At 36.9% G+C, this 27,795-nt stretch overlaps 1 protein-coding gene across 1 annotated transcript in view; it reads right to left on the bottom strand.

Annotated features, from left to right (window-relative positions):
- Positions 1 to 27,795, bottom strand: part of FSTL5 (follistatin like 5) — a 736,076-nt gene that overhangs the window by 30,434 nt on the left and 677,847 nt on the right. The gene's annotated exons all lie outside the window — the stretch shown is intronic.

The following is a 27,795-nucleotide window of genomic DNA, read 5'->3' as shown; positions in this document are numbered from 1 at the left end:
GAATTGAAGAATCAATATTAACAAAATGTATCAAAAATAAATAAAATGTATAATTTTAAGCTAGTATCACAATCTATGCTATTTGCTTATTATTGTTCGCATAGTTTAGCATAGATTTTTTGTGTATACTACTCACCAAATGCAGAGATTAAATTGCCCAAGATTGGTTAAGTATAGATATATATCATATAAAAAATAACATATCAAGCCTATTCAACTACTTTCATATGTTAGGGACTTCACTGAGAGAAGAATTTAACACATTTTAGAAACTTGAATAATTCCTTAAGCTACATAGAGTGAACCAACAAACTCTTTTAAATATAAAATGCCATAATCAACATTGAAAGCAGAAAAAATGGTCAGAGTCATAAAGATGAAGTTAGGGCTGCTATAGGCAACATCTAGAAAGAGTATTTAAAAATAAAGCATACCTATCAACAAGAAAACAAATGACACCATCCAAAATTGGGAGAGGAAATGAGCAGAACAGTTTCTACAAAAGAGATTCTAAAAGCCAACAAACCTATGAAAAATGCTCCAACTCATTGACTATCAGAAAAATGCAAATAAAGACTTTTAATTATATATTACTAGAGCACTGCTCAGCTCTGGCTTATGGTGGTATGGGGAATTCAACCTAGGACCTTATGGCCTCAGGCATGAGAGTTTCTTTTCATAACATAATGCTATCTACTCCACCCAATTTAAATTAATTTTATGAAAGGCATACTAACTATTATTATTATTATTATTAATTATTACCTCCAGGATTATTGCTGGGGCACAGTGTCTGTACTACGAATCCACTGCTCCTGGAGGCTACTTTTTCCCTTTTGTTGTCCTTGTTGTTTATTGTTGTTATTGCTGTTGTTGTTGGATAGGACAGAGAGAAATAGAGAGAGGAGGGAAAGACAGAAAAGGGGAGAGAATGATAGACACCTGCAGACCTGCTTCACTGCTGCAGGCTGGAAGTCGGGCTTGAACCAGGATCCTCGCTCCAGTTCTTGAGCTTTGCGCCATGTGTGCTTAATCCACTGAGATTCTGCCTGGCCTCCTATTAATTTCTATAGTATCCATGTTATACACTGTATCAGCCATGAGAATGAGAACCTCCATTCTACCATTGGGTGCCAAGTTGACCTAGAGTCACAGCTATAATTTAGTGTATATTTGTTATGGAAAATAACTTATGGAAAATATTTGTAATGTTTTCTATAGGATGCTCTAGTCCTGTACCCAAACTAAGTACTCATAGTAAAGTAAGTCCATTTCCACTAAGTATGAAGTGCCTTTCATAGGAAAATGTGACTCTAAGATTTCCAACAAAAAATTCATTTCTTCCTTAGGATCTGTGACAAATTAAAGCTACTCATCCCAAATTACTTCTTTTCTTCCACTTCTGTTCATTCAGATTCAAACATGCACTCTGGTCAGACAGCTCTAGCCTCCTCTCCTTCTCCTCCCCATCAGGTGTTTCCTAATCAATTTCTAAAGCTCTCAGTTTGGTGTCTGCTTTTCAAAGGATCCAGAATAAGACACATGCAGATAAATGATACATAAAAAATGTCTGAATACAATTAAGTCATATCATGAATGTGATAAATTTTCAACAGAAGCAGCAAATTATTAATCAAGAAGTTTTCCCTTCATAGTAAACTATCAAAAATAGATCCTCCTTTGGCAATTCTCAAAAAGCATTATTCAAATCGGTCAATGAATCAAACATTTTATGCTTCTGCCATGCAGAGACACTTTCACTTCCCAAAGGAATCAAAACAGTGTTCAATGTTATTTTTTCCTCTAATTACAAAAGGAAAAATGCTATGCTTTTGTTTATGCCCGTTTCTGCATATTATATATTCTTTTACTTATAATACACTCCTTCAGTTTTCTATGCTATTTTGGTTGGCAAATTATTCTTATGCAAGTTTTTGTCGTTGTCTCAGAGCAACACTAAATAAATTCTATAATAGATTCAAGTAGGAGATACTTCTTTTTTGAATTGGAGAGAAAAGGTATGTGAAGGTCCAGAACATGGCTGAGTTGTAGAGAGCATGACTTCCATGCATGAGACCCTGGATTGGATCCTAAGTAAAACTTGAATGTGCCAAGAACTAAGAATATTAAGTGGAGGGAGTCGGGTGGTAGCGCAGTGGGTTAAGCGCATATGACGTGAAGTGCAAGGACCAGCATAAGGATCCTGGTTTGAGCCCCTGGCTCCCCAACTGCAGGAGAGTCCACTTCACAGGCGGTCAAGCAGGTCTGCAGGTGTCTATCTTTCTCTCCTCCTCTCTGTCTTCCCCTCCTCTCTCCATTTCTCTCTGTCCTATCCAACAATAATGACATCAATAACCACAGCAATAAAACAACAATGGTAACAAAAGGAAATAAATAAATATTTTTCTAAAAAAAAAAAGATTGTAGAGCTTCGTAAAGGCTCGAGAGGTGATTTGGTGTCTTTCCCTCTCTCACATTTTCTCCCTCACTATCTATCTAGATAAATAACAAAACTGGCCTAGAGCAGAAGCTCAGTGGTATTACATATGTTTTAAGCCTTGATTTTTTTATCCATTAGCATATTAGAATACACACACATATCTGTATGTGGTCAGTACATTGTACAGAGCAAACTATGCACTGTGGGATGACCCCATGTGAAGGTACAACTTGACCAGATCTAAACTCCCCATAAGAGAATGCAATTTAAAATAGGAAAAAGTTGTAAACAAATATTTTTTCTTTTTCTTTTCTGGAGGTGGGGGTTGTCCTCCTTTGTCAGGGGATCTGTAAACTCTACTAGAATCTTCTAGCTATTCAAAAGATTTTTACTACTGCCAACCTGCTTCTCTAACATAACAAATTAAATATTCCTGAGTGTTTACTGGACAAGGAGTTAAGAGTTAGATATCCACTTTTGCTTTCTGCTAGCATTTTAAAGTTGTATGCTTTACATTCTTCTATTTCTTCAAAACTCATTGTATACACTGCTCTTACTGCCACATCTTCTGATTTCCCATGGAAGATTGAACATCCTTTACTTCCATTAGAAATATCTTCACATTACCCGTATTATTGTAATGAGCACCGGTACATCAAACTATGACTACATATTAAACTATTTTACTAGATTATAAAGAATGAGAGACTCATTCTTCATTAAAATTTATATGTAAAGACTCCTTTGTCAACGCCCATCTATGCCTACTTTTATCTTCAGATTATTAGATTTCACTTGTGGAAAAATTAGAGCAGTAGGGGAGCCGGGTGGTGACACATCTGTGGAGCATATTACTATGGGTTTGAATCCCCTCTCCCCCCTCATAGGCATTGAGGGGGGGCATCTCACAAATGGTGAAGTAGGTCTGCTGGTGTCTATCTGTTTCTTTCCCCTCTCAGCTTCTCTATTTTACCAAATACAGTAGAAAAAAAAAGGAAAAATATCTGCCAGCAGTTATGGATTCACTGTGCTGGCACCAATGACCCTGGTGGCAAAATAACATGAAATAAAATATTATTCTGATGAGAACATGATCATTCAGAATGTTAATAATTACTTGAGACAAAATATCATAATGATTTTAAAATTACAGTGATAGGCTTTTGAAATTTTCTCAAGTAATTAAGTAATTTCTATTAATTATATTAACCCTTCTTTCTTTCCTTTTTTTTCCTTGTCTTTAGAATTTGTATCATTTGCCAGGCAATGAGTTATATGTGAAGACAATAAACCAATGATTATAATTTTGATGAGAGAGAGAGGAAGAACATAATACTACTCAGCTCTGTACTGGAAATTGAAACTACAACTTGAACCTATAACCCTTCACATGCAAGTTCTGTGCTGTACTACAACAAAATCTACATGAGAACTCTAGTTGCATATATATAAGAGGAACAGTGATTTATAAAAGGTGAAATGGAATGGTGGGAACAAACAACTAGACATTTGTACAGAAGTAGAAAATGAAGTTTCATTAAATGGAAGGATTAAATGAGAAAAAATAATGAAAGCCTGTGGATGCAATGACGTTGAATTCAGCTATTTTAAGAGTGAGATGATGTTGAGAGTTGGAAGTGACTCAGTCTACAGGCACAGCTTAACATTTGAGGAATTCCATATTTTCCACAGAGTGACAAAACTCTTTGTTACTCACTATTTTGGGGAGGAGAGAGTGGGGGGCAATGCTATATAGAAATAAGCAACCCAGGTGCCCAACAACAGATGAGTGGCTGAGAAAGCTGTGGTATATATACACAATGGAATACTATGCAGCTATCAAGAACAATGAACCCACATTCTCTGACCCATCTTGGATAGAGCTAGAAGGAATTATGTTAAGTGAGCTAAGTCAGAAAGATAAAGATGAGTATGGGATGATCCCACACATCAACAGAAGTTGAGTAAGAAGATCTGAAAGGGAAACTAAAAGCAGGACCTGACCAAATTGTAAGTAGGGCACCAAAGTAAAAACCCTGTGGTGAGGGGTAGACATGCAGCTTCCTGGGCCAGTGGGGGGTGGGAGTGGGTGGGAGGGATGGGTCACAGTCTTTTGGTGGTGGGAATGGTGTTTATGCACACTCCTAGCAAAATCTAGACATATAAATCACTAGTTAATTAATATAAGACGGGGAAAATCAGTTGTATGTCTCAAAGTTTTTCAAAACACAAACTGAATCTTTTTAATATATAGGCTGTGTATTTGATATGTTGATATTCTCAAAAGCCTAGACCAAGTAGATCAGAAACATCCAATAGCACAGCTATATACAAGATACTGGGTACTGTACAGCAAACCCTAACAAAAGGACTTTTCAAAGTTAACCCAATTACCAAATAATGTGATGATAACATTAACTATCGATTGTCTTTTGGAACCCTAAGACAGCAGGAACCTCACATCTCCACTATAGAGCCCCTACTTCCCCCAGTCCTGGAACCCTTGGATAGGGCCCACTTTCCCATATGCCTCTCCCAATCCATATCAAATAATATTGCATCCGCCGATCACAACCTAACCAACGCAATGATTGCCACCTCAACATGCTTCACTTCAGACTGTGTCCAGAGACTTCACATGTGGAATGACAACCCTTCAGCTTCATTACTCGGGTGAGACCTTTCCTTTCATAGTATACTCTAATTTCATCTCAGGTGGTTCACTTTCTAACAAAGTCCCAAAACCTAGATATACACCAGTTTCTGTGAGAGAGAGCATATCTTCACACGTATCTATAAACTACTGCAAAATATATACCAGAAAGCAAAAGTACATTAGACTTTGCAGTGAGTACCTCCCTAACACTTCCTCTCCACTATCCCAAGCTTTGGGTCCATGATTGCTCAACAATTTGTTTGGCTTTGTATGTTAACTCTCTTTTCAATCACCAGGTTCCAGATGCCATCAGGATGCTGGCCAGGCTTCCCTGGATTGAAGACCCCACCAATATGTCCTGGAGCTCAGCTTCCCCAGAGACACACCCTACTAGGGAAAGAGAGAGGCAGACTAGGAGTATGGTCCGACCAGTCAACGCCCATGTTCAGCAGGGAAGCAATTACAGAAGCCAGACCTTCTACCTTCTGCAACCCACAATGACCCTGGGTCCATGCTCCCAGAGGGATGGAGAATGGGAAAGCTATCAGGGGAGGGGTGGGATATGGAGATTGGGTGGTGGGAATTGTGTGGAGTTGTACCCCTCCTACCCTATGGTTTTGTTAATTAATCCTTTCTTAAATAAAAAAAAAGAAAGAAGTGAGAGATACCAGATCCACTGATGGTAAAAATTAATGTGGTTTTCATGAGAAGTATCTCATTTAAAATATTTTATAAACTGCCTTTTAATTCCTTTTTTAAATCTCTTGTTGATGATAAAAAATACTGCCTGATTAGCCTATTATTGTACTACTAGATGGCTAAGAAAGGTATTTGTATAATGTCTCATGGAAAAAAATTATTTATAGAATTCTGAAGAACAGTAAGGACTATTTTTTAGTTATATGATTCATCAATCTAAATGAACAAAAGATAATTAAATTGAATTAAAGTATATCGTACATGGATTCAATAGTAAAATTAAGTCAATGAATCTAACATAATGAATTAACTACTCCACTGAAGTTCATACAGAATATTTATTTATCACACATAAAGAACATTTTTAAAGAGACAAGCAATCTACTTTGAGATAATGGATTAGAAATGAAAATCTATTTTAGAGCTATTCCTTTATCTGATACTTGAATTGGAAGGACATATTGTATTCTTTCTATAGCCTATGCCAGTACTATTTGAAAGTGAGTAGAAATACAGCTAATCATAGAGATTTTTACCCTGGCAGCCATGAAGAAGGCTCTTACATAATGATGAAAATAAGCAGTGAGAAAGCTCGATTTTTTACAGGACACAATTAGGATACTGCATATGCCAGTAGACAGAATTACCCAATTATTATAAAACATTTATTTTAAATCCTGGAAATTGATCGAGTCAATGATTTGAAATGTGATATGCTATTTACTGCATGTTACTGAAAATATATAACTCATCTTTGCTGGTAAAACAAGTGTTTGAAATATATATGACCATATAATAATTTCAACTGCTTTCTGTAACACAAACAAGGTTACTAGGTAAAATAAAGACAAATTTTGAATGGATATAAGTAATGTATATATGTCTTGGGGATGGACTCATCTGTGATCATAGAGTGCCATCAGCAAAGCAAAATGTTTTAGAGCATGTAAGTGCAGAACTCCAACCTCTGTAAGTTTCTACACCAATTCCACAGTACTATGACATTAAGTATTTCATGGGATTTCTCTATAAATCTGTCTCTTACCTTTTAACGGCACTAGTATGAACTAATGATTCATAGTAAGTTAGAGCATGAAAGATAAAGCATTGTATGGCTCGCTTGGTAAAGAACAGATGTGAACAGGCTCAAGGATTTGAGTTCAAGCCCTAGTCTACAGTAGTGGGGTGGGGTACAGAGGAGCTTCACTAGAGGTGGAACCATGCTGCAGGTATCTCTCTTCTTCTTTCTGTCTTTCTCTATCTCTCTGTCTTTCACCCTCTAGAAAAATAGTTGATAGAAATGGTGGAGTTGTATAGGCACTGAGTCCTAACAATAACCATAGTGGCAAAAACATAAAATAAAATTTCTCCTATAGATTAAATATGTAGTGAAAGTAAGTTATTCTTGAAGTGATATTAAAAATGCTTAAAAAGAGGCCAGGTGGTGGCATACCTGCTTGAGCGCACTTGTTACAATGTGCAAGGACACAGGTTCAAGTCCCCAGTCCCCACCTGCAGGGAGAAAGCTTTGTGAGTGGTGAAACAGGGCTGCAGATGTCTCTCTGTCTCTCTCCTTCTCTCCCATCCCTTTCTCTCTTGATTTCTGTCTCTATCCAATATACAAAGATAATAAAATTTTTTTAATGTTTAAAAACAGATAAATCCAGCCACCAAACTACAAATGAATAACATCCTCATATATACCTGCTTCATATGGACTCTGATAATTTAATACACAAATTTATACAGACATTTGAAATGTAATTATAATGATGTATACTTTTTAATTTGTATTATCCAGAAGTAATTGATGTATGAAGTTGTTGAGTTACCACTTAGTATGTTTAAATTTTGTTTCTGGAACGTTCTTTAAGTTATGAGCAAAGTAAGCTGAGTGAGGCATTTATTCACTCCACAGTCTGGCACATTTTCTACTAGATGAATTACCACTATTTGCAGAAGCTTCAGGTCCTAACAGAAACAGAGAGTGTCAAGCAGTACATTTGCTAATATAATTAGAGTAACAGAAAAGAATAAGATCATTTTGTGTTTCATCTAACAATAAGGTGACTCTTGATTTTAATTTTCTGTTTTTAGCAGCAAAAGAGTATAAACATCTGTTCAAAAGATGGCAACAGCAATGAACACAGCATCCTTCAGTATGTGAGGAGTTTACCCAGATACAGATCTTTATTCATTCATTTTTCCTTCAGAGGATTCAGTGAGAGTAATCATGTCTGGATTTGGTGATGAAGTGTTTATATTTATCTTTTACACCTACAGGAAGTTCCTAACAACTTCATTTCCTAAGAGAATGGAATTCCATCTTGTTTCCCTCATGCTGTTCTGAGACTCCTCATGTAAATCTACCAGGCTGGTGATCTCATTGTGTTCAACACATCAACTTGCCTCTATACCTGCCTAATACCCCATCTTTATAAGATTTTATGTTAGAAATTCATGTTTTGCCCACATTTTCCTTTCAGCCTTGAGGAGAGCTAAGTCTCTTCTCATGACTGTGATTTCAACCATTAATGCTATTTTACTGCAAAAGGTCTGAAATTACACTATAAAATTGATGTCTGAAGTGCCACATACCAGTAAATATTACAGAAATGAGAGATTCCGTAGATCTGAATAATAATATTTATTATCATTCAGACACCTGCCTGGCTGAGGTTCATTAGGTCACAAATATTCAAATTGCTCATTTATCACTTTGGTCTTGACACTAAAAAATTATATATATATATGTATATATACATATATATTTTGATGGGTATTTATTTAGACATTGTCATATCTTCACAATACATAATCTTGTTTTCTGTAAACAATTTTAATCATAGAAAGCAATCGATATGATGACAATAGTTGTCTGAATCATCCATTATTATTATTGACAAAAAAACTTTCCTCATTTTTTAGTATCTTTTTGTACTTGCTGAAGAATACATTTTTCATTTTAAAAGAACAATTTTAAAATTCCATCTTAAAATGAACAAATAATCAGGGCTTACTGAACTTTGTTATTAGTAAATATACGGAATGCCAATCCAGACAATAGTAGCTTTTGATGATACACTTTGACAAGTTTTATTTTTAAAAAAAGACTTGTACTCTTTGAAGAAATTTTAGCTATAGGACAGGTTAGGTTCTAACTCACTTGCAAATCTTAACAATTATGTAATTTCAACAACTGATATTAAATCAAAACTGAGAAGCCTAATAAATAGCTAGGAAGGCACAGGGGGTCCAGCCCACCACAGAAACTGGCTGCCTAGTCAGCTGGCTTCAGGGATCCTGGGGGCCCCTCCCACACCTGAAGCTAGCTAGCCAGCCTCATCAGCCTGTTTCAGGGAACCTGGGGCCCCTTCTCACCCCAGAAGCTGCCAGCCTATTCAGTCTGATTTAGAGAATCTGGGGGCCCCAGCCCACCCCTGAATCTAGTTAGGCAGACTAACCAGCCTGAAAAAAATGTTAAAAAATTAAATATCTACTACATACTTTGAATCAGGATGAAAAAAAAAAATAAATAAAAATAAAAAAATCTTCCCTGAGTAAACATCTCTAGAGAATTTGCAGAATTGCATGAAAGGCATAAACTCAAACAAACAATATAGAAGACTTATAATGAAATCTGAGAGAAGAAATACAAAAAGATTTTCTAAACCTTAGACAAATTACAGCATCCCCAAAGTTCAAGGCTTCCTTCAATCATAAGTTTCACTTAAATCCCAGATGAAATTAAAACAATAACAACAAAAGGGTTTCCCTTTGAGGAAAGTCCTACTAAGTTTTCTTTTCTAAGTACACAGAGAAAATATGGCTTTGTACAAGTCCCATGGAGATACATAGACTGAATAAACAAGTGATCCAATCAATTACTTGTAACTTAATTAAATAAAACAAATTTCTATAAATAGCTACCCTATAGGTTTGTGTCACCCTTATGCTTGAAATTCAAGTACCTTTTTTTTTTTCTTATTTATTTGATAGCGACTAAGGGAAATTGAGAGGGAAGGGTGAGCTAGAAACCTGAAACACTGCTTCACTGCTTGTGAAGCTTTCTCCCTGCAGGTGGAGTCTGGGGTGTCTTGAAACTGGGTCTCTGAGCATTATAACACACATGCTCTACCACGTGCACTACTGCTTGACCCTGTGAATCAAATATATTCAGCATGATTTTTCCTCAGATGATGTTAGCCAAGTGGTTAATAAGAGGCAACTCTGGTTCCAGAGTATGACATTAATTCCAAGCGTGGATTTTACCAATTGCATTTATTTTCTTCTGTGAGGGAGACTTATACCATAAAAGACAGACATTCTGGTAGAAATAATAGTGAATTGGGAGTCGGGCGGTAGCGCAGCAGGTTAACGGCATGTGGTGCAAAGCACAAGGATCAACTTAAGGATCCCAGCTCCAGCCCCTGGCTCCCCACCTGCAGGGGAGTCTCTTCACAAGCAGTGAAGCAGGTCTGCAGGTGTCTATCTCTCTCTCTCCCTCTCTGTCTTCCCCTCCTCTCTCCATTTCTCTCTGTCCTATCCAACAACGATGACATCAATAACAACAGTGATAATAACTACAACGATAAAACAAAAAGGACAACAAAAGTGAATACTTAAAAAAGAAATATTAGTGGATTGATTTTAATATATGTTTAATTAGTTGAAATTAGTATAAGTAGGAGTTACCATGACAAGAAATTCACCATCTCAAAAGAAAAAGAAAGTATCAGGCATTACTTGTTGTGTACCAGGACTGGGACAATGTCTTTCAATTACCTCTCTCACCTGTACTTGTATGAAGGGGGTAATATGTATATTTTAGACATGACGACATATACAGTTATATTCTTTCCTCTGTAAATACAAGATATATATTTCTCCATTTTGTTTTGTTTTGTTTTGCCTCCAGAGCTATGGGGGGAGTTCAGTGCCTGCACTATGAACTCACTGCTCCCTTTTGTTGCCCTTGCTGTTTATCATTGTTGTTGTTATTGTTATTGTTGTCATTGTTGTTGGATAGGACAGAAAGAAATCAAGAGAGGAAAGGAAGACAGAGAGGGGGAGATAAAGACACCCGCAGACCTGCTTCTCTGCTTGTGAAGAGACCTCCCCCTTGCAGGTGGGAAGTGTGGGGGGGCTCAAACCAGGATCCTTGGGCCGGTCATTGTACTCCCTGCCATGTGTGCTTAACCTGCTATGCTAACACCCCACCCCCATTATATAAATATATTTTTTCTTCTAATGTATTTATTTATAAAATGGAAACACTGACAAGACCATAGGATAAAAGGGGTACAGGGGTTGGGAGGTAGCTTAGCAGGTTAAGCGCATATGGCACAAAGTGCAAGAACCAATTTAAGGATCCCAGTTTGAGCCCCTGGCTCCCCACCTGCAAGGGAGTCGCTTCACAGGTGGTGAAGGAGGTCTTCAGGTGTCTTTCTCTCCCCCTCTCTGTCTTCCCCTCCTCTCTCCATTTCTCTCTGTCCTATCCAACAACGACAACATCAATAACAATAATAACAATAAGAGCAACAAAAAATGGGGGTGGGGATGGCCTCCAAGAGCAGTGGATTCACAGTGCTGGCACCGAGCCCCAGCAATAACCCTGGAGGCAAAAAATAAATAAATAAATAAATAAAAATAAAAGGATAACAGGGGTACAATTCCTACCATCAGAGCTTCCTATCCCTTCCCCTCCCCTGATAGCTTTCCTATTCTTTAACTTTCTGGGAGCATGGACCCAGGGTCTTCATGGGGTGCAGAAGGTGGAAGGTCTGGCTTCTGTAATTGCTTCCCTGCTGAAGTTATTTATATTTTATCGTCCATTTACTCTTATTGATGAAATGCTGTTTTATAAAAGGTGTTGCTATAGGGACATACTTTAAATTCTTCTCAGAGTGTGGAATTAATATAACTCATGCTCCACCAAAGTGCCATCTCCTTTCACCATAGAGCACTGGGAATCCACATCCCCACCCCGCAGTCAACTTACTCCAGCTTCCCCCTGTAGTGTCCTGGAGACTGGAGACATCTATCCTCTAGAGGTTGAACCTGTGTGTCAACAACTGCCCTGTAAAATACTACTTCCTCCCCGATAAAGTGTGTGGAAGGGAAAGAATCCTTAGATATGTGAAAGTTGACCACAAGTTAGCTAATTTATAAGACATTTTGGTTACCATACAGTAAAAAATTCTAGAACCAGTTCAATCTTACCTGAAACTGGATCTTCAGTAATATAATGTTTTCTTTCTTGATCTATTTCTATGCCATCTTCAGTATTAGTTTTAGATCTAGACTTCTCATGCTATAAAAATGACCACTGTGCTTATCTGTAAGTAGTCTAGATAACCATAAACAAAAAGCAGACTTATCCTAAAGGGGGCAGCAGCTCAGTCCCAAAGCACATGATTGGCATTCATGAGGTCCTTCTGCCTTTGATCTCTGGCAATGTGTAAAATATGAAATGTTCCTCTAGTCTCTCTCTGTCTCTAAAAAAAATTAATGAAAATAGAAGTTTTTTGCCAAAGCATGCCAGCAGAATGTCTACTGCAGTAGAAACATATAGGCTCTGAGTAAGTTTTCTGCCCATATCTGAAGTATTGTGACCAGAGAAAAGTTTGATTTGTTTGTGTGCCTAATTTTTAATTACAATGCCAAAAATATACAGACAGAGAGAGAGAGAGAAAGAGAGAGAGATCCACAGGCAAAACAACAAACTTAAAGAAAAGTAGAGTGCTTAGATTAAAAGAATATATATACTCAGAACTGAGTCTATGCATTAAAAAGCTCAAGATATTCAATCTCCTATGCTAATTATGGGTCCCAAGTCAGATAAATGAGAGTTATATTTAATGGTTATTTATACCCTTTTCCCATATTTGGGAGCTACTCTCTGCCCTGATCAAGCTGCTTAGTCCTATTCCCAACTATGACACCATCTTCCCAGAGAATACTTTTAGCCCACTTGCATGTTACCTGTGGGGCTTAGACAATGAGTAGTCATGAGCCTCTTAGAATATACCTAATATAAACTTCTTAGCTATTTCCAACATGAACACCCCAAATCTCATCTGCTATATTCTTGCCTTCAGGTTCCTGATTATTAAATAATTTCTTCTTTGTATCCTTTTCTTATTACATTCTATAGTTTCATTTCGTTCGTTGGCTAAGATTATCTTCTTGTAAGCCACTCACATTTTCCCTTCTCTCTGCTTAACTCTTTCACATGGCCACATCCTGCCATATCTAAGTCCTTGGCTACCCTATCCTCTATTACAAGATAGTGCTAACTTGGCCATATCCTATAATTGGCTCTGGATAGCACTGGTATTTCATTGTCTTTAAAACACTAAGTTGAAAGGAAGACAAACTGCTATCTATCTCCACATTTCCAATGAACATTATGGTATTTAGTTATTGGTGAAGAATTGGTATATAGCTTTAAAATAATCAAAGTGATAATTATTTTTCAGTTGTTTAACTTCTGTGTAACTTCTAGGTCACTGTCAATCTGAGCTCATAGTATACGGTCAAAGCTAGGAACATTCTAGACTGCAGTCAGGAAGTAACACAGCAAGTTAAGCACACATAGTGCAAAGCACAAGGACCAGCACAAAGATCCAGGTTCAAGTTCCCGGCTCCCCACCTGCAGGGGGGGTCACTTCACAAGCAGTAAAGCAGCTCTGCAGGTGTCTATCTTCTTTTTTTTTTTTTTTTTACTTTAAAATGTTTTTTATTTCTTTATGGGGAATTAATGTTTTACATTCAACAGTAAATACAATAGTTAGTACATGCATAATATTTCCCAGTTTTCCATATAACAATACAACCCCCACTAGGTCCTTTGTCATCCTTCTTGGATCTGTGTCTTCCTTCTTTAAATCTTTTTTTTAAATTTTTTATTTAAGAAAGGATTAACGAACAAAACCATAAGGTAGGAGGGGTACAACTCCACACAATTCCCACCACCCAATCTCCTTAACCCACCCCCTCCCATGATAGCTTTCCCATTCTCTATCCCTCTGGGAGCATGGACCCAGGGTCGTTGAGGGTTGCAGAAGGTAGAAGGTCTGGCTTCTGGAATTGCTTCCCTGCTGAACATGGGCGTTGACTGGTCGGTCCATACTCCCAGTCTGCCTCTCTCTTTCCCTAGTAGGGTGTGTCTCTGGGGAAGCTGAGCTCCAGGACATATTGGTGGGGTCTTCAATCCAGGGAAGCCTGGCCAGCACCCTTGTGGCATCTGGAACCGTTTCCAGGAGATGTGGTAGGAGCTCAGCTGCTAGCAGTTTCTCAGTCTGCCATCTTCCGGGAAACCCTTCTTTACATCTTAATGCTTGTCTGCCACCAAGTTGCAGATGCTACTATGATGCCAACCTGACTTCCCTGGGCAGATGACCTCACCAATGTGTTCTGGAACCCCACCTCCCTAGAGCCCTATCTCACTGGGGAAAGACAGAAACAGGCTGGGGCTATGGATCAACTGGTCCATGCCCATGTCCATAGAAGAAGCAATTACAGAATCTATACCTCCCACCTTCTGCACCTCATCTTTGGTCCATACTCCCAGAAGGATAAGGACATAAGGACTAGGGACCCTTCCAATGGGTGGGAGGTGATATGGAACTCTGGTTGGTGGGAACTGTATGGAATTATACTCCTCCTATCCCAAGATCATGTCAATGATTATTAAATCACTAATAAAATAAAATAAGTAAAATAAAAAAGTAGAGTGGATCATTAGCAGACTATTTAAAAAAATGACCACTCCACAATTTAATTTTCTTAGAATCACACTGTATCAAATGGTAGAACATGAATTTAAATGCATGTTCTTACAGATCCAAAGTCTCTGCATTTTATTTTGAAAGAGACAGTAAAAGAGATAAGAAACTGAAGTTACCACTCTACTACCATCAACAACTCTTTCTGTCTTTGTTGCTTTCTCATGCTGTACAGGGTTTCTCAAACTGCGGGCTTCAAACATTCAAGGTATATACCTCTTGGCTGATACATCTTCCTGTCTCTCAAAGTCATTTCTCCATAGTTCAAAAGATTACTAAAATGTAGTGATATTTATACCATATTCTAAGAACATGACAACATTTCTATTCAGTTCCCTATTGGGACCTAGAATGGTGTCTGACCTATGAATCACTCATTCTCAATACAATTACATTGCATGAGTAAATGAAGAGTATTATCAAGTGATATGAGGTTAAGCCCTTAGCAAGAAGAAAATCCCAGTGAGAGTGCCATCATAAATGACTACGGAGTAGTAAGTGTTATACAAATTGGAGTGCATTTGAGTTTGGCAGACAGCTTGATATAAACAAGAGTATCTGAATCAGAATGAAAAAGAGCACTTTAGACAAAATGAATTGTTAGGAATAGATAGGAAAGTATGGGGCCCACTCCAATTCACACTGGCTAGGCCACAGATCATGGGAACATCAGTTTTAGGAGTTAAAAGTTTCTGAAGGAGATGGCCTCAATATAATTTGGACAATATACAATAGATATATACTGTTTTTTGTTTCATTTTAGTTGCAGAGTTGTCACCCCATAGATATAAATTAAGGATGAGGACTTTAGTGATTCTCTCATCTGGTGAACTGAAGTACTGAGGGGATGAAAAATCTCTACAAAGGCACAGTAGAGATTTAATTACATTATCAAGCCGAGGGGTAAGGGTACTCCACTCCAGGCTGCAACTATGAAACTGGAAAGGAACAGATTAATAAACAGATGTTTTGAAGGTAGACAGGAGCAGAGAGCAAAGAAATTACTGTGGGGCCTACAGAGACTATATATACCACATCATATTTTTTCTTTGCCCTTTCTGAAATTATTTACCTTTAGAAAAGAAAAAAATCAAACTGATCTAAATGATATTAAATGTTGTGTTCAAGGTCTCACAGGAGCTGAAGAGTTCATCCCCAAGCTGGATCTGTGTGATTCTCAATGGCAAATGTGAAATAATAAAACTCCAAAAAGCCAATGAGACTTCAATCATGGAGATTATAATTTATCAGGCAGAAAATGAAGAAACAAAGCAGTTGAAAATGGCTGCAGATAGGCAGGAAAACATGATGGTGGCCCTTTGTATTGGGTAGACTTTTGTTATTATTTAAACACTAGAGAAGAGAGTTTTAAAGGTGAGCTTGGATTGATTTGTGACACACATCATTTATTAAGTTTAATCCTGAAAGTGAAAACCAGAAAGTAAAGGACTTGAACAGTATGATGTATTAAAAACTAAGACACCTGATTCATACAGAACTGACTGTATAGTTGGTCCTAATACTTATTAGTTAAGTGATTCAGCATATGTAAAATAAGAATAGTAATTAAATAGTTGCTCATTTTACATGAAGTAGTGCATAAAATATTCTTTGCTTAGTGTCTAGCATACAGTAAGTGCTAGGTGATTCTTAATCACTGCATATTAACATATTATATAATAATGGTGATTTGGAAGTAATCTACAACTGATTAATGCAACCTGAAGGCATGCTATTTTTTATTATCATTTTTTACTTATTGGATAGAGACAGCCAGAAATTGAGAGGGAAAGAGGAGATAAAGAGGGAGAGAGACAGAGAGACACCTGCAACACTGCTTCACCACTTGCAAAGCTTTCCCCCTGAAGTTGGGGATTGGGGGCTCAAAGCAGGACCCTTTTGCATTGTAACGTATGCTCATCCAGGTGCGCCACCATCTGGCCCCTCAATTTCTTTAAATGATTTACATTCTAGGCATAATAAAATATAAATGCACCTACTCCATCATTCAGGGTACATCATGCTGTGTGCATGGTGCTTCCATCTGATACTGGGGCCTCAATTTTATGTCTTCCTGCATGGTAAAATGTGTTCTCTAATAGGTGAGCTATCTCTTGACCCACCCAACTTGAAATTTTAATAATTACTTTATGAATTAGAATAATAAATTTAATTTATCTCCCTGTCATAAGCCAAAATATTATAGCAGTCCAACAAGCACAAGTTTGGTGGAGCATAGTGGTGTCCTAGGAATCTCAGTGTGGCCGGAACAGTAGGGTTGGAGTCAGACAGGCAGTCTGCTTCTCTCTCCATGAATGGGATAGCTAGATCTGATCCACCTTCAGTGTTAACACCAGTGCTAGCAAGCTGTTGGAAAAGAAGTCTCCATTGTCCTGGATCAAACAAACAGGATAAAGCAAGAGTTAGTTTGACCGTCATCCAAATAATAGGGCCTTCATTTTTTGGGAAACAAATAAAAATAATTTTAGTAAACTACTTGGCCAAGACCTGACTCAGATTTCTGAATAAACCATAGGGATTCAACTGCTTTTTCACATGGAAAACCTCCAAATGTAAAAAGACATTGTGAGCACTTGGCATACAAAATGGTTGCAGGGTCATGTTGACTGGGATATAAGACAGTCTGGAAATCCAGACCGAACTAAAGAAGTAAAAGATGTGCAGAAGTGTGAAGAGATGTCGGAAAATTGTGAGGATATGGTTGAACTTGGCAGGGTTTGACCTGAGAAGTGTGTCTTTCCTGTCAGTCTCTCTCTCTACCAAGAGGTTGAGCAAGGAGGAACAGTAGTAACCCCAAAGGTGTGCCTCATCCTATCAGACTCCCTGCCTCACAAAGCACCCCACATTCCTGACACTATGGCTGTTAGATAAAAAGAAAGGGGGAGATGTCAGGCATTAAGCCAGCTCCACCTGCTCCACCCTGCATTCCTGATACTATGGCCTATTTAGATAATCATTGTTTTGCCTGAAAGATCCCCACCCATTCCATTCCTTTGATCTATCTTCTTTCTACCTTGAGACCCTCCCAGCCTGAAGGGTAACATTAATCTCATCAGTTAAAACCCTTGCAACAGTTGCTAAGGAAGTTTCTACCTTCCCAGCCCGCTTTTGCTTTTCTCCATCCCTTTCCTAGCCATTTACGTTTCCAACTTGCCACTTCTGGTTCTATCCTAGAAAAGCATTGTCTCTCTGATCAATAAAGACATTGCATTACCACTCTGCCACAAATTCAAGACTCTCTCTCCTGCGTCACTGAGTGAGTAGCAGCCCAGACTGGCTATGGTCGAGTTCTCTCCAACCCAGAGAGCACATGCCTGGGAAGAGGCATCCCCACGCTAGCCAGGCAGAGAGAAGATAACTGACCAACTGGAAGTGATCAATGGATAGCTTATAAGAATTTTCCAGAGATTTTTGACCAAAGATTTGTAATATAAAGTTCTTCAAAAAACTACAATACTTTTAGCCACCTGAAAGTTAGCTGTAAGGCTTAGGCAAAAATTAATAAAGTCATGGGCCCCTTGGAATATAACTAAAACAGACCTCCTAGCTTCTTCCAACAAGAAGACCCCCAAATCTCATCTGCTATACTCATACCTTTTAGATTCCTGATTATTAAACAATTTGTTCTGCTTTATATCTTAAAGCTTTTCACCCACCATGTGACAGATGCTACTATGATGTCAACCTGACTTTCCTGAGCAGACAACATCACTAATGTGTCCTGGAACCCCACCTTCCCAGAGCCCTACCCCACTAGGGAAAGATAGAAACAGGCTGTGGGTATGGATCAAGCTGCCAATGCCCATGTTCAGCTGAGAAGCATTTACATAATCCAGACCTCCCACCTTTGGTACCCCATAAATATCATTGGCTCATACTCCCAGAGGTATAAAGAATAGGGAACCTTCCAAAAGAGGGGATATGTAACTCTGGTGGTGGGAATTGTATGGAATTATACCCTCTTATCCCACAATCTTGCCATCATGATTAAATCATTTATAAAATAAATAATAAATAAATTCCAGATGATAGCAAATGTCACAACTGGGTAGTTTGAGAGGCTACTGGTGTTTAATGAGATGTGATTCTGCTAGAAATCTTTGAGGACAGTACAATGAGAATGGCTTGGTGAAAAGGCTTTGTTTATGCAACACTTGAGGATCCAAAAAACTGCAGTGCATAAACTTGACCTTGGCCAAGTTGATAAAAGCTCTTCAGAAAGGTCAGTTATACTGTCCTGGAGAACAGTAAAACTAGCTCTACTCTCTTTGACACAGAAGTAATCTTTCAACTGCTGAGAACAACTAGCTAATTGTTAACTTTAACACCTGTTCTCCATGAGTATGTCTTGTCTTTGCAGTTTACAGTAGAAGTCTTGCTGCCTTTTTGTTTTGTTTCTGTTTTTCACATTTTTCCTATATGGCTGTGCTGTTCTGCAATGGATCTTATTTGAAGAGGGCTTCCTCTGTCTAAGTTTTCTCAGGTCTACTGATTTCAAGATGCTGCATGCTCTTGTTTGTCCAGGGATCATATCATATCCACGGGCCAACTTGTTCCGATACATGAGACATTCTGCCCTCGTGATCCCACAGATGTAAACCACATTCTCCTCAAGAACGTTGACAATGATTCAGCAAGTATTTTGCACACAGCCAGTCCAAGTATCCTCACTCAGGAAAGTGTAAGTAAATGCCCCTCTTTGTGACTTACATCTGGAATAGTTACCTGGGCTGTTTCAGGAGCAGTTGCCTGGCATCGGGGATCTTTTCCAGTATCAGGGCATGTAAAGTGGGGAATCATTCTCGAGGTGGGACCTGCTGTTGTATGAATTTCCTTACCCATCCTCTCCACCCACCACCAAGCAAACCTCTAGGTTAGAACTCAGTGTTAACCAAGTCTTTACTTGAAACATTATAAGAGTCATGGCTTAAATACAGAAATAGGACTCAGCTTGAATAAAGCAGGCTCTTTATAAATCAAGCCCTTTGTCTGAGAGTTCTTTCATAAGTGGTTTGGTAAACCACAACCTCTGGAGATTTACCTTTGTGTTGATTTTTAAGATTGTTCCTGGGTGTTTTGTGGTCATCCCCTTTAAGACAATAACAGGGTTAGTTGGGGAAGTAGTTATGCCAGAAATATCCATAACTAAGCTTCTGAGGGCTCAATTTGTAATCCCTGATAGCAGCATAAACAAAGTTGAGCAGTGTTTTCCATAAAAGAAAAGAAACACTCACGCACACGCACACACACACACACACACACACACACACACACACACACACACACACACACACGTGCGGGGGTAGAAGAGTACTTAAAGTTTTATTCTGTTTTATAATTTTGTTTGTTCCAGATTCAGTATGAGAAATCAAAATGCTAGCATTTCTAGTAGTTGCTTATCTTAATAATGTGCAGATTAACTTTGCTTGTTATAACTCTTTAATAAAGCAATTGCTTTCAGCCCATTTATTTTCACACAGTATCTGTGAGACAGGATCCTGACACACCAATGAGATCTCTTATCTAGCAGAGGGTGATTCATGATGTTCTGGGAATTCTGGACTATATAGGTGTAAGTTAGGAGAGGGAAGCTGGGATGGGTTGGGCAAGGATTGATTTATTTTCATGAATTAGCCCCTACTTTCACAGTGTATGAAAACAGAGATTCCCCTTTGTTTGAAGCAGAACATTTTACTACTGTATCCTAAGTTACATAAAAAAATTACATTTTCACACTATGACACAAATCACTGTAATTTTATACTGTATTCCTTGAAACTCTATTGTTAATATTAAAGAAAAGCTATAAAAATATTATCTCCCCTCAAGTAAAGGGGAGACAAATAAGAAGTTTCAACATTATAGGAAAAAAACATCTACCTTTAGCCTATAGACAGGCAGGAAGGATTTTAAATATGATTAATCTAATTATTAATTTTTAGTTAAACAAAACCTAGTTATTTTTATTATTTACTTATTATTAAATATTTATTTATTCTCTTTTGTTGCCCTTATTTTATTGTTGTAGTTATTATTGTTGTTATTAATGTCATTGTTGTTGGATAGGACAGAAAAAAATGGAAAGGGGAGGAGAAGACAAAGAAGGGGAGAGAAAGAGAGACACCTGCAGACCTGCTTCACTGCTTGTGAAGTGACTCCCCTGCAGGTGGGGAGCTGGGGGTTCTAACCAAGATCCTTATTGTGCTTTGTGCCACCTGTGCTTAACCCACTGCACTACTGCCTGACTCCCCCAAAACCTAGTTCTTATCCCTCCTCCCATAAAAAAATAATCTATTCCTTTTATTTATTTATTACTTGAGCACTCTCAACTCTGGTGTGTCTAGGACCACTGGTATCTCAGACATTAAAGTTTTGTTTTGTTTTGCTTTACATAACCATTACACTATCTCCCTGGCCCCTCTACTGGTTTTGACATGCAAACATCCTACCCAGCTTAGTATATATTTCAAAGTTTGGTGTTTGTAGTCTGATGATTTTACTGGACTTAAGTGATATGCTGAATGTCTTTTACTCATGATTTATGGAAAATAAGACTAAATAGGTAATTGATTTATATGAGTATAACTTAGTGGGTTTCTCTGTCACTGCTAAAGACCCCTTGCTATCCTTTTCATGTACTTCATTTTTTTCTCAGCTGTGTTTCCCCCCCTCAGTGTGCTATTATTTCTTTCTTTTTTTTAAAAAAAATATTTATTTATTTTCCCTTTTGTTGCCCTTATTGTTTTTCATTGTTGATGTATTTATTGTTGTTGTTACTGATGTCATTGTTGTTGGATAGGACAGACAGACATGGAGAGAGGAGGGGAAGACAGAGAGAAGGAGAGAAAGATAGACACCTGCAGACCTGCTTCACTGCTTGTGAAGTTACTCCCCTGCAGGTGGGGAGTTGCGGGCTTGAACCTGGATCCTTACTCTGGTCCTTGTGCTTTGTGCCATGTGTGCTCAACCAGGTGCACTACCGCCCGACTCCCCAGTCTATTGTTATTTCATATGAGACAGAGAGTTTCGTTTAAAGAACTTTGTAAATCTAAAATTTCAATGCATGTTTTCTATTGAAAACAAAACAAATAAACAAATGAAACAGAAGAGAACCAAGTTCCCTAACCAATGAGTATTACCACATGGCCATTCTTACTGCAAATTAATCAGGAATGATTTCTTTTATTGAATTGTAATAACTAATGATTTCTTTTCCCTACATGGATAGCTATATGTGAAGTTACAACTATATCCTTACAACTAAATTAAGCTAGTGCAAAATATTAACTCAGAGAGATTCACACTAACTAGTTTTTGTAGCTTAAGATCATTGTGAAGAGGTAGAGTATTAGAGCTGTTCATCTAAAGACATTGGTCACTACCAACATTAAATTTATATTTAAATGAACTATGCTTTCATGGTCAAAGAAAACTGGAAAGATATATATTGCATCTACTCACATTCGGAGATATGTATCCAAAGATTCTTCTATCTGTAATGAGTACATATTTTCCAAAAATCTAATTATTTATTTCATAGTGTTACAATGTTGGGTCACCATATCTTTCATTCAAAAGAGAACTTGTATTATGTTGTGATACTTATACTTAGAGTTTTAGCATTTTAGGGTCCAAGCAGTGTGTCATACTTGATTAAGTGCACATATCACTGTGTGCAAGGACCAAGGTTCAAAGCCCCTGGTCCCCACCTGAAAGGGGAAAGTTTCATGAGTGTTGAAGTAGAGCTGCAGGTATCTCAATGTTTCTTTACCTCTGTCTCCTTTCCCCTCTCAGTTTCTCTTAGTCTCCATCCAATTAGAAATAATAAATAACTACTTTAAAGTTTTAGCATTTTAATAAAACACTTGTATCAAGAAAATCTCATGAATGTGGTGCTATGGTAAAATATACCATCTTCTGGGGAGCTGGGAAGTGGCACATCTGGTTAAGCACATAGGTTACAGTGCACAAGGACCCAGGTTCAAGTCCCCAGTCCTTACCTGCATGGGGAAAGCTTCATGAGTGGTATAGCAGGGCTTCAGGTGTCTATTAATATCTCTCCCTTCTCTGTTGATTTCTGGCTGTCTCTATCCAATAAATAAAGATAATCATTAAAAAATATATATATATATATATACACCATCTTCTTTTAACAGGAAGATGACATATGTAAGGACAAAAAGAATTAGAAACCTCAAAACACAATATGATTGTAGGTGCATGCTTCACAAGATTAGTTAATATCTTAGATATTTTATTCAAAAAGGCCCAGTACTCAGGATGAGCTCAGATCATCTTATGGTGTGTAGCTTTTTTTTTCATATTTATTTATTTATTTATTTATTACCCTTTTCTGTTGCCCTTATTTCTATTGTTGTTGTAGTTGTTGTTATTGATGTTGTCATTGTTAGATAGGACATAGAGAGAGAAGGGAAAGATAGAGGGGGAAGAGAAAGATAGAAACCCGCAGATCTGCTTCATCACATTTGAATCGACACCACTGAAGCTAAGTGGCTCGAACGGATATCCTTAACCAGGTCTTTGAGCTTCACGCCACATAGGTTTAACTCGCTGTGCTAATACCCAACTCCCGGTGTGTAGCTTTTGATGTTCTTATTTGCTCACTTTAATTGTTATCAGAATCCGATAGACGACTAAGTAAAAGCAATCAACCAATCTATGAAACTATGCTGTTTGCTTGTTCAGGGTAAACTAAGTTTGATTTACTAAGATCCAGAATCATATGTAACAAGAAAAAAAAAATCTACACATGCCACAGCTACTTTCTAAAAAAGAATATGGGATCCTGTTAAATGAATGGCCCTGTGTTTTACTAAACACTTTGATGAACCAACCTAAGGACCTCTGAGAAAAGACACAAGAGCTATTTTACTTTGCATAATAAAACTCAAGAGGCAGTTCAGCAAAGGAGAGAGTTTCTAAATTACATATTATTAGTGCTCCACTGATTTCTTTTGTAGGAAATTAGTAAACCCTATTTTAATAAGAATACCCTTGTAATAAATTAGCTTTTTAAAAAGTCATGAAATCCTCATATGTTAAATATAGCTTGATCTTTAAATTCAACCTTGTTTCCCCTAGACAAAATATACACATATAGCTAACTAGAGTCTAAGTGGACATTCTGCAAAGAGGGCTATTTGATTCATCCATTTTGGATATTTCAGCTCTTTTCTTGCCAGGCTCAGATAGAGCAATAGTTTTAATTTCCTGTCCCAAACAATACAGCAGACAGGCTCTGTAATTAAAAAAATAAATGAAGATGGCAAACTAAACACACAAAACACTTGGCTGCAAGCACTCCCTGATTTGCTGTCTAAATACTTTGCATTCAAGATATAGGGTACAGTGATATACTAAAGAAGGTTGGAAATTAAAGCAAACCCTGTAAACATAATGAAAATGCAAAAAAAAATAATGTCATTATATGTGGAAGCTTGAATTGTTTAGAAAGGGGAGGAAGTAAGTTATTAAGTGTAGGATAAACTTCGCACACCTATAAAAATTTAAGAGGGGTTCCAATAAAGATGTGAATGCATATATGCACAGACGGTAGTGCAAGTATATTGATCCACATTGTGAAATAAATAATTTATGGAAGTCTGTTTTCAGAGAGTAGTATGGGCTTTGGGAACTCAAGGATCCCATGGGGCAGCAGGTCTTGAAATCTGATATGTATAGAGCAGAGAATGAGAATAAAGAAGTTTGAAGTAAATGGAGAAAGATAAGGTCAAAGATTCAGAACTTATAAATGTTTTAGGTAGTCACTATTGGAGAGAATACAGAGAGCAGAAGTATTGGCTCCTGTGATATTTGGGGTTTTATTTATTCTTGTTCATTTCTCTTTGTGAGAAATAGCTCATATGGATGACTGGAGTAAAAATCGAATGAAGCTCACCGACTTGTGATTTTTGTGCAAATTTTTTCTATGAATCATTTGCTGAACCTATTTTAATGGTCACTTATCATCCTGCTGCTTATTATTATCCATTGTTGTTTATCATTCCTTAAACGGACACTGCAAAACTGATTTACTCAAAGCTGATGTGCTTGGATTTCAATGTAACCAGACAATTTTAGCAGTAAAATTGTTATCTCTACACACCTAGCCTGTCCATGAATCAAGCCTCAAGTGTAGAGTTGTCATGATATATGGCTACCCATATATATAATTTTGCTCTAACAGATTTGATAAAATGTGGGGGAGAATGATATACTTTACTTTAACTTTCACAGAATGTTTATTTTTCCCTTGGAGAAGCTTTAAGGAACCATAGATCAAACCCAATCCCTTCTTAATCATTTCCTAGATGTAATTTATAATGGAAGAGCAGTGCTACAGACGGCTCTCCAGACTGCAGAGTGGTGGCTGCTACATGGTATTTCAGTTTTCTTCATCTCTTGTGATGGAACGATATCCACTGGCTGTGCAGAGATTATGGCCTTTCTGAAGCAAGATAATCCCTTAGTGCCTTATAACTATGTTTGACTGTACAGAAGCTTACATTCCTAACAATCCTTTCTTTTCTTTTTTTTTTTTTAAGGTCCTAAAAGGTGGTCTTTTGACAAGTCATGTCCTTTCCATATCAAGATTGTGGAATAACCAAAGTCTATTTTTAGCATATTTCTGAATTACCCAACCTGAGCTCTTCATTTAATAGCAATGTGACCTATGGATATCTAGTAGGGAAGTTAAGAGTGCACTGTTATATTGAAACCTGAGAAATGTTATGCATATACAAACTGCTGTATTTACTGTTGAATGTAAAACATTAATCCTTCAATAAAGGGAAAAATAAATAGCTTTAAAAAAAAGTATTATAAGGAAACTTTTCCCCACACCACAATAAGCCAGAGCTGTGCAGTGCTCTGGTATTTGCGTCTGTGTCTTTCTCTTTCTGCACCTCTCTCAAAAATAAATAAAATATAAAAAAAAATACGGAAACTTTTGCAACATTCTTTGTATATTTGCTTTTTTTGTGGGACAGATAAAATCCAAAGATGTAGAAATAATGGGAACTGGCATTTTTCATGCCTGTATATGAGTATATGTATTCAAAGTTGGTTAGTGTGACTTGTGAATATATTTTATGCAATTTATTGCTTAACATGTAATCACTGATTGAAGCACACACACATATAGAGAGACATAGAGATTAAAATTTTAAGACAGTAAATAGCCAATCCACAAAAAATATTACAGTGATAAATACATTAACTTTCTACCCAGCACCAACATACAATCAGCCAGAGCTGAACAGTCCTCTGATCAGTGTTTATCTGTCTGTCTGTCTGTCTCTCTCCTCTCTCTTTCTACTTGTATCTTTCTCATTAAATAATAAAATAAATTTAAGAGTAAAAATAAATACATTAACTTTCTAATGTATTTTTTCTCTCCTAGAGAAAGGGGATCTTGTTAATGTCATATTTCCAGATAAATATAACAAAAAGAAGTAGGAGTCTTTTGAAAATCTTGATAGTATGATAATTTTGAGGTAGTTTCCAGGTAGGAAATACTTTAAAATATATCAAGTGATTATCCTAATAACATTATCCATATCCACTTAGGAGACTGATCCTGAATTAGATACATTGAAAAAAAAACTTCCTTCTTGATTTACTGTAAATGTCCTTGTGCCAATTGACATTGTCATAATTGAACTTGATGGGATTGAATCTGTCTCTAGATGCTCTTTAATTACAGAGAGGACAAGATGATAGAGGCATAATTTACAGATATTACAAGGGGTAAGCTATAACTTTAGGATTTTTTTTTTTACATATGACCTTGGCTAAGTTGTACCAAATTATGCCACTTAGTGAAAACTTAAAAAAAAAAAAGGAACACCTTCAATACTTATAACCTAAGTGTCAGCTTCTGTAACCTAGTAAATATACTTTGCTTTTATCTTCATCTTTATTTCCCAACTGTATTAGTACATGAATACCCTAAGGAAGATTTGTGATAGTTCTACCATTTATTGTAACTAATTATTTCTGGCCTTTTTGTTATTATGCACTAAGATTTAACAAAACTTCTCTGATCTGAACTATATTGGGCTCATTACTGTTATTTTTTATATGACATTGCTATGAAAAAAATTCCTTGGAAAAATAAGGTTTTTTTTGAGAAAGGGTTCTTCAGAAAGTTTTATCACTATTTCTTGAATACATAATATTTTTATCACCCTCTAACTTTCACACAGACAATAAAAATCATGATTATGTGATAAATTATTGCCAATTTTTAAAAATTTCTTGTATGTAAATGCTGGTGTTACCTGCACTGCAAATTGTCAAACTAGAGTTTAACATAAATTTCTCTTCAGAATGGTACTGTAATTATTATTATAATGGTACAATCAAGTATGAAAAGGCCTCTTTTATGAGATTAAGTTGTTTCTAAGTTTAACATAAAATTGCAATGGCTATGACAAAAAAATGAAAATATTTTAAAATTACTATTGAGTTTCTGAGTAATTAAAATGGATAATTCAAAGCACTTATACCACAACTTTTGTGGTATATAAGACGTGCTTGATATTTCAAATTATTATAGTATATTTCTCACATGCATTTGATATTCATTCGGATTTCCTGGGTTATAGCTCCCCAAATATTTGAAATTTTCTAAGGGTTCAGAGTGAGGAAATCTATAATTATGTGAGTGAGGTCACTTTTAGGAAACTAGAAACTAGGATAGAGATTGGTTTCCATGGGAATGGAACATATTACAAAGTTGGAACTTTTATTCCATCCAGAAGGGAAGAAAGGCTAAATTGACCATAATAAATAATGTAAACACACTATATATACATATATGTATATATATATATATATATATATATAGAGAGAGAGAGAGAGAGAGAGAGAGAGAGAGAGAGAGAGGCAGAGAGAGAGACAGAGAGAGAGAGACAGCGCTAGATAGAGCACTATGCAACTCGGCTTTTGGTGCTGCTGGGGAACAATCCTGGGAATTCAAGAGCCTCAGTGAAACAAGCTGTTGGCATAATCACTATGCTGTCCCCACAGTTCTAATTAATCATATTTTTTCCACAAGTAGCTGACATATTTTCATTACTGATTATAAACATTGTCTTACAGAATTATCAAGTTTCAGGAGTAAATTTTTTACTGCAGGGTAAATGGTTTATAGTACTATTGTTGGC

Source organism: Erinaceus europaeus, chromosome 19, assembly GCF_950295315.1.
Source record: "Erinaceus europaeus chromosome 19, mEriEur2.1, whole genome shotgun sequence".
NCBI classification, from domain to species: domain Eukaryota; kingdom Metazoa; phylum Chordata; class Mammalia; order Eulipotyphla; family Erinaceidae; genus Erinaceus; species Erinaceus europaeus.
This window is presented reverse-complemented; position numbering and strand designations above follow the sequence as displayed.